The sequence below is a fragment of the Oncorhynchus kisutch genome, linkage group LG11, assembly GCF_002021735.2.
Source record: "Oncorhynchus kisutch isolate 150728-3 linkage group LG11, Okis_V2, whole genome shotgun sequence".
Lineage (NCBI taxonomy): Eukaryota > Metazoa > Chordata > Actinopteri > Salmoniformes > Salmonidae > Oncorhynchus > Oncorhynchus kisutch.
Genome location: NC_034184.2, coordinates 78,681,294 through 78,693,793, shown reverse-complemented (window position 1 = coordinate 78,693,793; position 12,500 = coordinate 78,681,294). Strand labels below are relative to the sequence as shown.

The following is a 12,500-nucleotide window of genomic DNA, read 5'->3' as shown; positions in this document are numbered from 1 at the left end:
GGATGGAGAAGAGGAAGAGGGTGGGGGTAATGTTTGGAATTTCCATCTATGCATAGATGTGTACCCAGGAGCATTTTTTTTGTTAAGATACATCTGGTTAACCAATTTCAAATAATATTCTTAGTGTATTATTTAAGTACCAACAGCAAGAACAAATTTGGCAACACCGACAAAGCTCCTTGTCGAACCTCAAAAGTGTCCATCAACTCAAAGTCCAGTTTCTCACACACACACACACACACACACACACACACACACACTACACACACACACACACACTCGCTCCTCTTTTTATTTGATTTTGATATAACCTTTATTTAACTAGGTAAGTCAAGAACGAATTCATATTTACAATGTAGGCCTACCAAGAGGCAAAAGATCTCCTGCGGGAACGGGGGCTGGGATAAAACAAAATGAAGTAGGAGACAGTAGGAGACACCAGAACATTACATAAAGAGAGATCTAAGACAACAACATAACATGGTAGCAACACAATCTGACAACACAACATGACAACACAACATGGTAGCAACAAACAACATGACAACCCAACTTGGTAGCAGCACAACATGACAACACAGCATGGTAGCAACACAACATGGTAGCATCAACATGACAACACAGCATGGTAGCAGCACAACATGACAACACAGCATGGTAGGAGCACAACATGGTAGCAACAACATGACAACACAGCATGGTAGCAACACAGCATGGTAGCAACAACATGACAACCCAACTTGGTAGCAGCACAACATGACAACACAGCATGGTAGCAACACAACATGGTAGCAACAACATGACAACCCAACTTGGTAGCAGCACAACATGACAACACAGCATGGTAGCAACACAACATGGTAGCAACAACATGACAACACAGCATGGTAGCAGCACAACATGACAACACAGCATGGTAGGAGCACAACATGCCAACAACATGGTAGCAGCACAACATGGTACAAACATTGTTGGCACAGACAACAGCACGAAGGACAAAAAGGTAGAGGCAGCAGTACATCACGTGAAACAGCCACAACTGTCAGTAAGAGTGTCCATGATTGAGTCTTGAATGAAGAGATGGAGATAAAACTGTCCAGTTTGAGTGTTTTTTTAAGCTCATTCCAGTCGCTAGCCGCAGTGAACTGAAAAGAGGAGCGACCCAGGGATGTGTGTGCTTTGGGGACCTTTAATGTGACTGGCAGAACAGGTGTTGTATGTGGAGGATGAGGGCTGCAGTAGATATCTCAGATAGGGGGGAGTGAGGCCTAACAGTGTTTTTTATAAATAAGCATCAACCAGTGGATCTTGCGACAGGTAAACAGAGATGACCAGTTTACAGAGAAGTATAGAGTGCAGTGATGTGTCCTAAAAGGAGCTTTGGTGACAAATCTGATGGTCGAATGGTAAAGAACATCTAGCCGCTCGAGAGCACCCTTACCTGCCAATCTATAAATTACGTCTAGCATGGGTAGGATGGTCATCTGAATCAGGGTTAGTTTGGCAGCTGGGGTGAGAGAGGAGTGATTATGATTGAGGAAACCAAGTCTAGAGACAGTGCTTTCGGGAAAACAGATTTTAGACATTTTTGCTAATGTATTAATTACAAAAAACTGATATCACATTTCCGTAAGTATTCAGACCATTTACTCAGTACTTTGTTGAAGCACCTTTGGCAGTGATTACAGCCTTGAGTTTTATTGGGTATAAAGCTATAAGCCTGGCACACCTGTATTTAGGGAGATTCTCCCATTCTTCTCTGTAGATCGTCTCAAGCTCTGTCAGGTTGGATGGGGAGACTTGAACCCGAAGCCACTCCTGCGTTGTCTTGGCTGTGTGCTTATGGTTGTTATCCTGTTGGTTTTCAATAAGGATCTCTCTGTACTTTGCTCCGTTCATCTTTCCCTCGATCCTGACGAGTCTCCCAGTCCCTGCCGCTGAAAAACATCCTCACAGCATGATGCTACAATTACCATGCTTCACCTTAGGGATGGTGCCAGGTTTCCCCCAGACGTGACGCTTGGCATTCAGGCCAAAGTGTTCAATCTTGGTTTCATCAGACCAGAGAATCTTGTTTCTCATGTTCTAAGAGTTGTTTAGGTGCCTTTTGGCAAACTCCAAGTGGGCTGTCATGTGCCTTTTACTGAGGAGTGGCTTCCGTCTGGCCACTCAACCATAAAGGCTTGATTGGTGGAGTGCTGCAGAGATGGTTGTCCTTCTGGAAGGCTCTCCCATCTCTACAGAGGAACTCTGGGGCTCTGTCAGACTGACCATCGGGTTCTTGGTCACCCCCCTGACCAAGGCCCTTCTCCTCTGATTGCTCAGCTCTAGGAAGAGTCTTGATTGTTCTAAACTTCTTCCATGTGAGATTGATGAAGGCCACCGTGTTCTTAGGAACCTTCAATGCTTCAAAATTGTTTTAGTACCCATCCCCAGATCTGTGCCTTGACACAATCCTGTCTTGGAATTCTACGGACAGTTCCTTTGACCTCATGGCTTGGTTTTTGCTCTGACATCCACTGTCAACTGACCTTATACAGTGGGGCAAAAACAGTATTTAGTCAGCCACCAATTGTGCAAGTTCTCCCACTTAAAAAGACGAGAGAGGCCTGTAATTTTCATCATAGGTACACTTAAACTATGAAAGACAAAATGAGAAAAAAAATCCAGAAAATCACATTGTAGGATTTTTAATGAATTTATTTGCAGATTATGGTGGAAAATAAGTATTTGGTCAATAACAAAAGTTTATCTCATTACTTTGTTATATACCCTTTGTTGGCAATGACAGAGGTCAAACGTTTTCTGTAAGTCTTCAAAAGGTTTTCACACACTGTTGCTGGTATTTTTGCCCATTCCTCCATGCAGATCTGCTCTAGAGCAGTGATGTTTTGGGGCTGTTGCTGGGCAACACAGACTTTCAACTCCCTCCAAAGATTTTCTATGGGGTTGAGATCTGGAGACTGGCTAGGCCACTCCAGGACCTTGAAGGACCGCCTTCGTTGCCCGGGCGGTGTGTTTGGGATCATTGTCATGCTGAAAGACCCAGCCACGTTTCATCTTCAATGCCCTTGCTGATGGAAGGAGGTTTTCACTCAAAATCTCACGATACATGGCCCCATTCATTCTTTCCTTTACACGGATCAGTCGTCCTGGTCCCTTTGCAGAAAAACAACCCCAAAGCATGATGTTTCCACCCCCATGCTTCACAGTAGGTATGGTGTTCTTTGGATGCAACTCAGCATTCTTTGTCCTCCAAACACGACGAGGTTTCATCTGGTTTCATCTGACCATATGACATTCTTGACATTCTTTCAATCTTCTTCTGGATCATCAAAATGCTCTCTAGCAAACTTCAGACGGGCCTGGACATGTACTGTCTTAAGCAGGGGGACACTTCTGGCACTGCAGGATTTGAGTCCCTTGCGGCGTAGTGTGTTACTGATGGTAGGCTTTTTTACTTTGGTCCCAGCTCTCTGCAGGTCATTCACTAGGTCCCCCCGTGTGGTTCTGTGATTTTTGCTCACCGTTCTTGTGATCATTTTGACCCTACAGGGTGAGATCTTGCGTGGAGCCCCAGATCGAGGGAGATTATTTGTGGTCTTGTATTTCTTCCATTTCCTAATAATTGCTCCCACAGTTGATTTCTTCAACCAAGCTGCTTACCTATTGCAGATTCAGTCTTCCCAGCCTGGTGCAGGTCTACAATTTTGTTTCTGGTGTCCTTTGACAGCTCTTTGGTCTTGGCCATAGTGGAGTTTGGAGTGTGACTGTTTGAGGTTGTGGACAGGTGTCTTTTATACTGATAACAAGTTCAAACAGGTGCCATTAATACAGGTAACGAGTGCAGGACAGAGGAGCCTCTTAAAGAAGAAGTTACAGGTCTGTGAGAGCCAGAAATCTTGCTTGTTTGTAGGTGACCAAATACTTATTTTCCACCATAATTTGCAAATAAATTCATTAAAAATCCTACAATGTGATTTTATGGATTTTTTTTCTCATTTTGTCTGTCATAGTTGAAGTGTACCTATGATGAAAATTACAGGCCTCCCTCATCTTTTTAAGTGGGAGAACATACAGGTGTTTGCCTTTCCAAATCATGTCCAATCAATTTAATTTACCACAGGTGGACTCCAATCAAGTTGTAGAACCATCTCAAGGATGATCAATGGAAACAGGATGCACCTGAGCTCAATTTCGAGTATCTTAGAAAAGGGTCTGAATTCTTATGTACATTTCTGTTTTTTTAGTTTAAAAAAAAGAAAATGCAAAAATGTCTAAAAACACCTTTTGATTTGTCATTATGGGGTATTGTGTGTAGATTGATGAAGACAAAAATATATTTTATCAATTTTAGAATAAGGCTGTAATGTAACAAAATGTGGAAAAAGTCAAGGAGTCTGAATACTTCCCAAATGCCTTGTTTGTGCTGAGAGAAAGACAGTGTACCCATACTCCCAAACACTTGTATGAGGTGACTACCTCAAGCTCTAAACCCTCAGAGGTAGTAATCACACCGGTGGGGGCAATTCTTCTTACCAGACCACGTTACCTTTGTTTTGGAGGTGTTCAGACCAAAGTTAAGGGCAGATAAAAGCTTGCTGGGCACTAAGAAAGCTTTGCGTTTAACACAAAATCTGGGGAGGGGCCAGCTATGTATAGGACTATTATCTGCATATGAATGGGTGATTGCTTCCTACTGCCTGAGCTATGTCGTTGATGTAAATTGAGAAAATTGTGGGGCCTAGAATCGAGCCTTGGGGTACTCACTTGGTGACAGGCAGTGGCTTAGACAGCAGATGTTCTGAATTTACACATTGCACTCTTTGAATGAGGTAGTTAGCAAACCTTGCCCAAAAATCATTCAGAGACACCAAGAATCCTTAGCAGACCCACAGAAATGGCATGGTCTACCGTATCAAAGGCTTAGGCCAAGTCAATAAAAATAGCAGCACAACATTGCTTAGAATAAAGTGTAATGGTGACATAATTTTGGACCTTTAAGGTTGCATAGACCTATCCATAACCTGAGCAGAAATCAGATTGCATACCAGAGATAATACTATAGACATCAAGAAAGCCAGTCAGTTGATTATTGTCAGTGTTTTCCAACATGTTTTATAACAGGGCAAGATAGAAATTGACCTACAACAGTTAGGATCAGCTTGAACTCCCACTTGAAATAAAGGATGCGCTGTGGCTGCCTTCCAAGCACTGGGAAACTCCCCAGAGAGCAGAGGCAGGCTCAGCGATAATAGGAGCTGCAACCTTAAAAAGGAAAGAGTCTACACCAGGGCTGCACAACCCTCTTCCTGGAGATCTACTGTCCTATGGGTTTTCAGTCCAACCCTCTTCCTGGAGCTCTACCGTCCTGTGGGTTTTCAGTCCAACCCTCTTCCTGGAGATCTACCGTCCTGTGGGTTTTCAGTCCAACCCTCTTCCTGGAGATCTACCGTCCTGTGGTTTTTCTATCCAAATTTACTCTGGGTACCTTATTCATCCAAGCTACTCAATACTGCCCCCAGCCATAAGAAGTTATTCAAACGATGGGCTATATGTTTTGATTTTTAATACATTCTAAGGCTGTATGATGCAACTAATGATGATATAAAAAAGTTGCATGAGCTCTGCTTTGTTTTATGTGCAGGCTGTACACACTTCATCAGTCTCTCATTCACAATTTGACAAGCACTTGATAATGCCTCAAATTTCCCAACACCATCCCCTTTGTGTGACCATAATGCCCTCTAAAAAAATCCCTGCCTTTTGCAGCCAATGGCCATTGTGCCCTTGGGCTGAATATAATAATTATAATTCCCTTCTCCCTGTGTGCTGCGTGCTCCAAAGCATCTCTAACTCGCATGGCTCTCCATCACGTGACTTTCTCACAGGCTACAAGTGAAGACAGACACATCGGGGATGCAACTGCGCGCATCCTTATCCAATTCCGAAGTGTATATTGAAGATATTGGAAGAACTGTCAACAGTTACTTTTTGTCGGCCAACAAGATGAGTAGGCCTAACAAACAGCAAAAGCACTATCCTATGTCAATCTACTATCACACATAGTACAAACGTTGACCTATTCTGTGCGAGAAATACATTTTCCAGACATAGTCTGGGACAGTTGTGGGATACGATAGATCCCAAATTAATACAACCACAAGCATCCCCCCAAAACATTACGCAATGAGGCTGACATAGCAGATCAGAACATTTAGCTTAAAATGTTTATAAACTATTAGGCTATTTCTTGACATTATAAGTGCAGCAATGTGCACATGGTTGCAGGCTATAAGTGTGAATGTTCCATTAGCAGGAAAACAACATGATCAAAAGTGACCATCAATGTGATTCTGCTTGTATTGCTTTTATTATAAAGGTGCATTTTATATGGTGGAAATTATCTTCCCAAAAACTTGAAACTCACACTGCTTATGTATGTAGTTAGGCTCTATACACCTTGTAAAGCAGATTAATGTGCTTCATTTTAAGAAGTTATTAGGCCACTTAAGTTGTGATGCAAACCATAGCAAAACATATAGGCCTATGGGCTAGGCTACATGAGGTGTGATACTAACCTTACAGGACTATGGGCTAGGCTACATGAGGTGTGATACTAACCTTATTAAAACATACAGGACTATGGGCTAGGCTACATGAGGTGTGATACTAACCTTATTAAAACATACAGGACTATGGGCTAGGCTACATGAGGTGTGATACTAACCTTATTAAAACATACAGGACTATGGGCTAGGCTACATGAGGTGTGATACTAACCATACAGGACTATGGGCTAGGCTACATGAGGTGTGATACTAACCTTACAGGACTATGGGCTAGGCTACATGAGGTGTGATACTAACCTTACAGGACTATGGGCTAGGCTACATGAGGTGTGATACTAACCTTATTAAAACATACAGGACTATGGGCTAGGCTACATGAGGTGTGATACTAACCTTACAGGACTATGGGCTAGGCTACATGAGGTGTGATACTAACCTTATAGGACTATGGGCTAGGCTACATGAGGTGTGATACTAACCTTATTGAAACATACAGGACTATGGGCTAGGCTACATGAGGTGTGAAACTAACCTTATTAAAACATACAGGACTATGGGCTAGGCTACATGAGGTGTGATACTAACCTTACAGGACTATGGGCTAGGCTACATGAGGTGTGATACTAACCTTATAGGACTATGGGCTAGGCTACATGAGGTGTGATACTAACCTTACAGGACTATGGGCTAGGCTACATGAGGTGGGATACTAACCTTATTAAAACATATAGGCCTATGGGCTAGGCTACATGAGGTGTGATACTAACCTTACAGGACTATGGGCTAGGTTACATGAGGTGGGATACTAACCTTACAGGACTATGGGCTAGGCTACATGAGGTGTGATACTAACCTTACAGGACTATGGGCTAGGCTACATGAGGTGTGATACTAACCTTATTAAAACATATAGGCCTATGGGCTAGGCTACATGAGGTGATTTTTTCTAATTAACCCTAATTAGAAAAAGTCGCAAAAAAAAGGCATTGGTTCTTGCCTTACGCTGGGCATTTTTTGTTTTTTAAAATTTATTTCACCTTTATTTAACCAGGTAAGCTAGTTGAGAACAAGTTCTCATTTACAACTGTGACCTGGCCAAGATAAAGCAAAGCAGTGCGACACAAACAACAACACAGAGTTACACATGGAATAAACAATAAACAAGTCAATAACGCAGTAGAAAAAAAATAAAGTCTATATACAGTGTGTGCGAATGGCATGAGGAGGTAAGGCAATAAATAGGCCATAGTAGCAAAGTAATTACAGTTTAGCAAAATAACACTGGAGTGATAAATAGCAGATAATGATGTGCAAGTAGGAATACTGGTGTGCAAAAAGTAAATAAAAACAATATGGGGATGAGGTATGTAGATTGGTTGGGCTATTTACAGATGGGCTATGTACAGCTGCAGTGATCGGTTAGCTGATGTTTAAAGTTAGGCATCATTCACAAGTGATAATATATAATTCACAGGTGATAGGCTAACAATTGTCACCTATCACACTAATCTTGCAGGTAGGCGATACTCCTGCTGTAAAGAGAATCAATGTGCTTAATATTAGTAAAGTTGAGAAATAAATATAGTAGGTCTAGTCTACAGAAAGCTGATGGGACACTCCTATGTTTTCTCCTGAAATTGCATAGACTATAGAAATGTTGGGCTCTCATGAAGTGCTTGATTAGATTTTTGATCACATTTGCATTTATGTCAGACTGATTACAGGAACAATAGAGTGCTGACAACCAGGCAGTTAGCAAGTTTGGTAGGTTACTAATGACCATCAACAGCATCAGCGCTTGGAGAAGCCATGTGGAATTTGACTGCCTTCTTGACTCGTGACTGCTGGTGTGGAAGTAATATGGTCATCATAACAGCCCTATCTGACCCAGATTTTTTAACAAGTTTAACGTACTCCTTTAGCACCTCAGACTCAGTGAGTGCCTGCAGATAGAAGCTGTGTAGTGGGGCAGGGTGAAAATGGGAGGAACTAGTTGTATTAGAAGGGCCGGGAGATGAGGAAGTGTTGGACGGGCAAGGAGGAAAATAGGAATTCTGACTAAATGAAGTGATGATTAAAGAGCTCAGCCATGCGCTCTTTGTCAGTAATAACCACATCATCAACATTAAGGGACATGGGCAGCTGTGAGGACGAGGGTTTATTCTCCAGGTCTTTCACCGTTGTACAGAGAGAGAACTGCTCCTTAAAGTAACTAACTTTGGCCTTCCGGATGCCCTGAGTGCACTTTTTTTTTCATGAACGACAGCCAGTCAGCCTGAGTACTTGTGTGCCAAGCTTTTCGCCAAATGTTGTTCCCGAGGTTTAGTAACTCTGCCAGATTACGGTCGAACCAGGAGCTGAAGCTGTTTTTAAATATCTTTATTGGGGCATGCTTGTTAACAATACCACTGAAAAGATAAAAGAAGGCCTAAGCATCTTCGACAGAGCAGATCAAGCTGATTGTATACCAATTTACAAAGGCCAGGTCATGAAGGACGGCTTGCTCATTAAAGTTTTTCGGAAACGTCTATGACAAATCAAGACAGGTTGTTTAACTGAGCAGCCATTATGAACACAGGCTGTAAAACCGTGATAACTAAGTTCATTACAGAAAACACCAGGAGAGAGCAGGTAGGGTACAGGTCGGTGCTGATGGTAGACGATAACATCCAGCAACAGTCAACAAAGAGTCATTTGAAAGCTTAATGCTTAAAACCAGCAAATCAAATTGTTTGGGGACAGACTTGTTGGAGACAACTGAGTACTGAAGTTGTTCCTTGGTAAGTCTTACCGAAAAAGGTTATAACCAGAAAGGTTAACATCCGTTTTCAGAACACTCTTTCTGAACCGTGTCTCAGTAATGACCAACACATCTGGATTGGAGTTGTGAACCCACACTTTCAATTGATAAATTTTAGGTAATAAGCTTCTAGTGTTAATGTGCTGAAAACCCAGGCTTTTACGAGAGGAAATCAGTGAAGCAGATATCAGAGCACAAGTCAGAATTGGGGCTTACAAATTTCCAGATCTCATCAGCAGCAATACAATCAGGACACGGCAGAGGACAGCGAGAGCTCTGCAGTGTTGATGTTTTATGACATCATCAGATGGCAACAAAATCATATTGTTCAGCGATTTCATCGGGTAACATGTATACTTAACCGGCAAGAGGGGGTTAGAATAGGATGGGAGGCCAATAATCCGTGTAACCGATAGAAAGTCAGAGTCACGATTGTGGGAACAAACATTGCCTGTCACATGGTCGGGCAAACGAGCAAGTTCATAGTCAACAAAGAGTGCAGGATGTAAAATGGAGATAGGTTCAGAATGGTAGGGTTTGTGGGAAATAAGTAAGGAACATATAGTTTTTAAAGATATGTATACACTACTGTTCAAAAGGTCAGGTCACTTAGAAATGTTCTTGTTTTCCATGAAAACATACATGAAATGAGTTGCAAAATGAATAGGAAATATAGTCAAGACGTTGACAAAGTTATAAATAATGATTTTTAATTAAAATAATAATTGTGTCCTTCAAACTTTGCTTTCGACAAAGAATCTTGCAATTGCAGCTTTGCAGACCTTTGGCATTCTAGTTGTCAATTTGTTGAGGTAATCTGAAGAGATTTCCCCCCATGCTTCCTGAAGCACTTTCCACAAGTTGGATTGGCTTGATGGGCACCTCGGTCAAGCTGATCCCACAACAGCTCAATAGGGTTGAGATCCGGTGACTGTGCTGGCCACTCCATTATAGATAGAATACCAGCTGACTGCTTCTTCCCTCAATCGTTCTTGCATAGTTTAGAGCTGTGCTTTGAGTCATTGTCCTGTTGTAGCAGGAAATTGGCTCCAATTAAGCGCCATCCACACGGTATGTATGGCATGGCGTTGCAAAAATGGAGTGATAGCCTTCCTTCTTCAAGATCCATTTTACCCTGTACAAATCTCCCACTTTACCACCACCTCTTCACTGTTGACGTTGAGACTGGTGTTTTGCGGGTACTATTTAACCTGTCTAGGAACTAGCGGAACCCCTCGCCAACAGCCAATGAAATTGCAGGGCGCCAAATTCAATCAACAGAAATCTCATAATAAAAATGTCTCAAACATACAAGTATTAGACACCATTTTAAAGATAACATTCTCGTTAATCCAACCACAGTGTCCGATTTCAAAAAAGCTTTTTGGCGAAAGCAGAACATATCATTATGTTAGATCAGCAACTAGTCACAGAAAGCATACAGCGATTTTCCAACCAAAGAGAGGAGTCACAAAAAGCAGAAATAGAGATAGAATTCATCACTAACCTTTGATGATTTTCATCAGATGACACCCCCGGGACAACATATTACACAATACATGTATGTTTTGTTCGATAAAGTTCATATTTATATCCAAAATCCTCTGTTTTGTTTTTTACAGAAAAAGCAAACCATGCAATAATCTGAGTACGGCGCTCAGAGACCAACACAACCCAAAAAGATATCCGCCATGTTGAGGTCAACAGAAGTCAGAAATAGCATTAGAAATATTCACTTACCTCGAAAAATGTGCTTTTCTTTCAAAAACAAGGACATTTCTAAGTGAAACGGAAGTCTATATATTTACCCTAAAAATATATGAGGGATTGGAAATGATGCAGACAATTACAACGACGGAAACTACAATCTATCCACAAAATGAAAGCTGATCTACCCCCTAAAATTTTTTAAAAGAGCGCAGGAGTCATGCAGCAAATAGCAGAAAGCGCAAGAAAAATACAATGGCAACGAAATAACATCCAGTAGGCTATAAAAGACTGAGATAAAAGAAATAGATAGTAGGCCTATGCTAGTTCATTTAAGTGTTTCTGAATAAAGCTCACATAAGAGTCACAAGTTAATTAGCCTACATAAAATTTGGATCAGTCCAATGTCTGCGGTGTGTGCATGTATGTGTGTGCTGGAGGCGAGTGAAAGCTCGGGAGAGAGGGGGGAGTGTGAAGGGGGTACCTGTACCAGACAGGGAGAGACAGGCCAGGGAGAGAGGGGGGGAGTGTGAAGGGGGTACCTGTACCAGATAGGGGGAGACAGGCCAGGGAGAGAGGGGGGGAGTGTGAAGGGGGTACCTGTACCAGATAGGGGGAGACAGGCCAGGGAGAGAGGGGGGAGTGTGAAGGGGGTACCTGTACCAGATAGGGGGAGACAGGCCAGGGAGAGAGGGGGGAGTGTGAAGGGGGTACCTGTACCAGATAGGGGAGACAGGCTAGGGTGGGAGGCTGAGTAGGAGAGGAAAGCTCGGGAGAGAGGGAGACAGGGAGGAGTGTGACAGGAGTACCTGTACCAGACAGGTGGAGACAGGGAGGAGTGTGACAGGAGTACCTGTACCAGACAGGGGGAGATAGGGAGGAGTGTGACAGGAGTACCTGTACCAGACAGGGGGAGACAGGGAGGAGTGTGAAGGGAGTACCTGTACCAGATAGGGGGAGACAGGCTAGGGCGGGAGGCTGAGTAGGAGAGGAAAGCTCGGGAGAGAGGGAGACAGGGAGGAGTGTGACAGGAGTACCTGTACCAGACAGGTGGAGACAGGGAGGAGTGTGACAGGAGTACCTGTACCAGACAGGGGGAGACAGGGAGGAGTGTGACAGGAGTACCTGTACCAGACAGGGGGAGACAGGGAGGAGTGTGATGAGAGTACCTGTACCAGACAGGGGGAGACAGGGAGGAGTGTGATGAGAGTACCTGTACCAGACAGGGGGAGACAGGGAGGAGTGTGACAGGAGTACCTGTACCAGACAGGGGGAGACAGGGAGGAGTGTGATGAAAGTACCTGTACCAGACAGGGGGAGACAGGGAGGAGTGTGAAGGGAGTACCTGTACCAGATAGGGGGAGACAGGCTAGGGCGGGAGGCTGAGTAGGAGAGGAAAGCTCGGGAGAGAGGGAGACAGG

General features: G+C 43.1%; 1 protein-coding gene across 1 annotated transcript in view; it reads left to right on the top strand.

Annotated features, from left to right (window-relative positions):
• LOC109900120 (catenin delta-2) overlaps positions 1-12,500 on the top strand; it is a 591,443-nt gene that overhangs the window by 1,107 nt on the left and 577,836 nt on the right. The window lies entirely within an intron of this gene.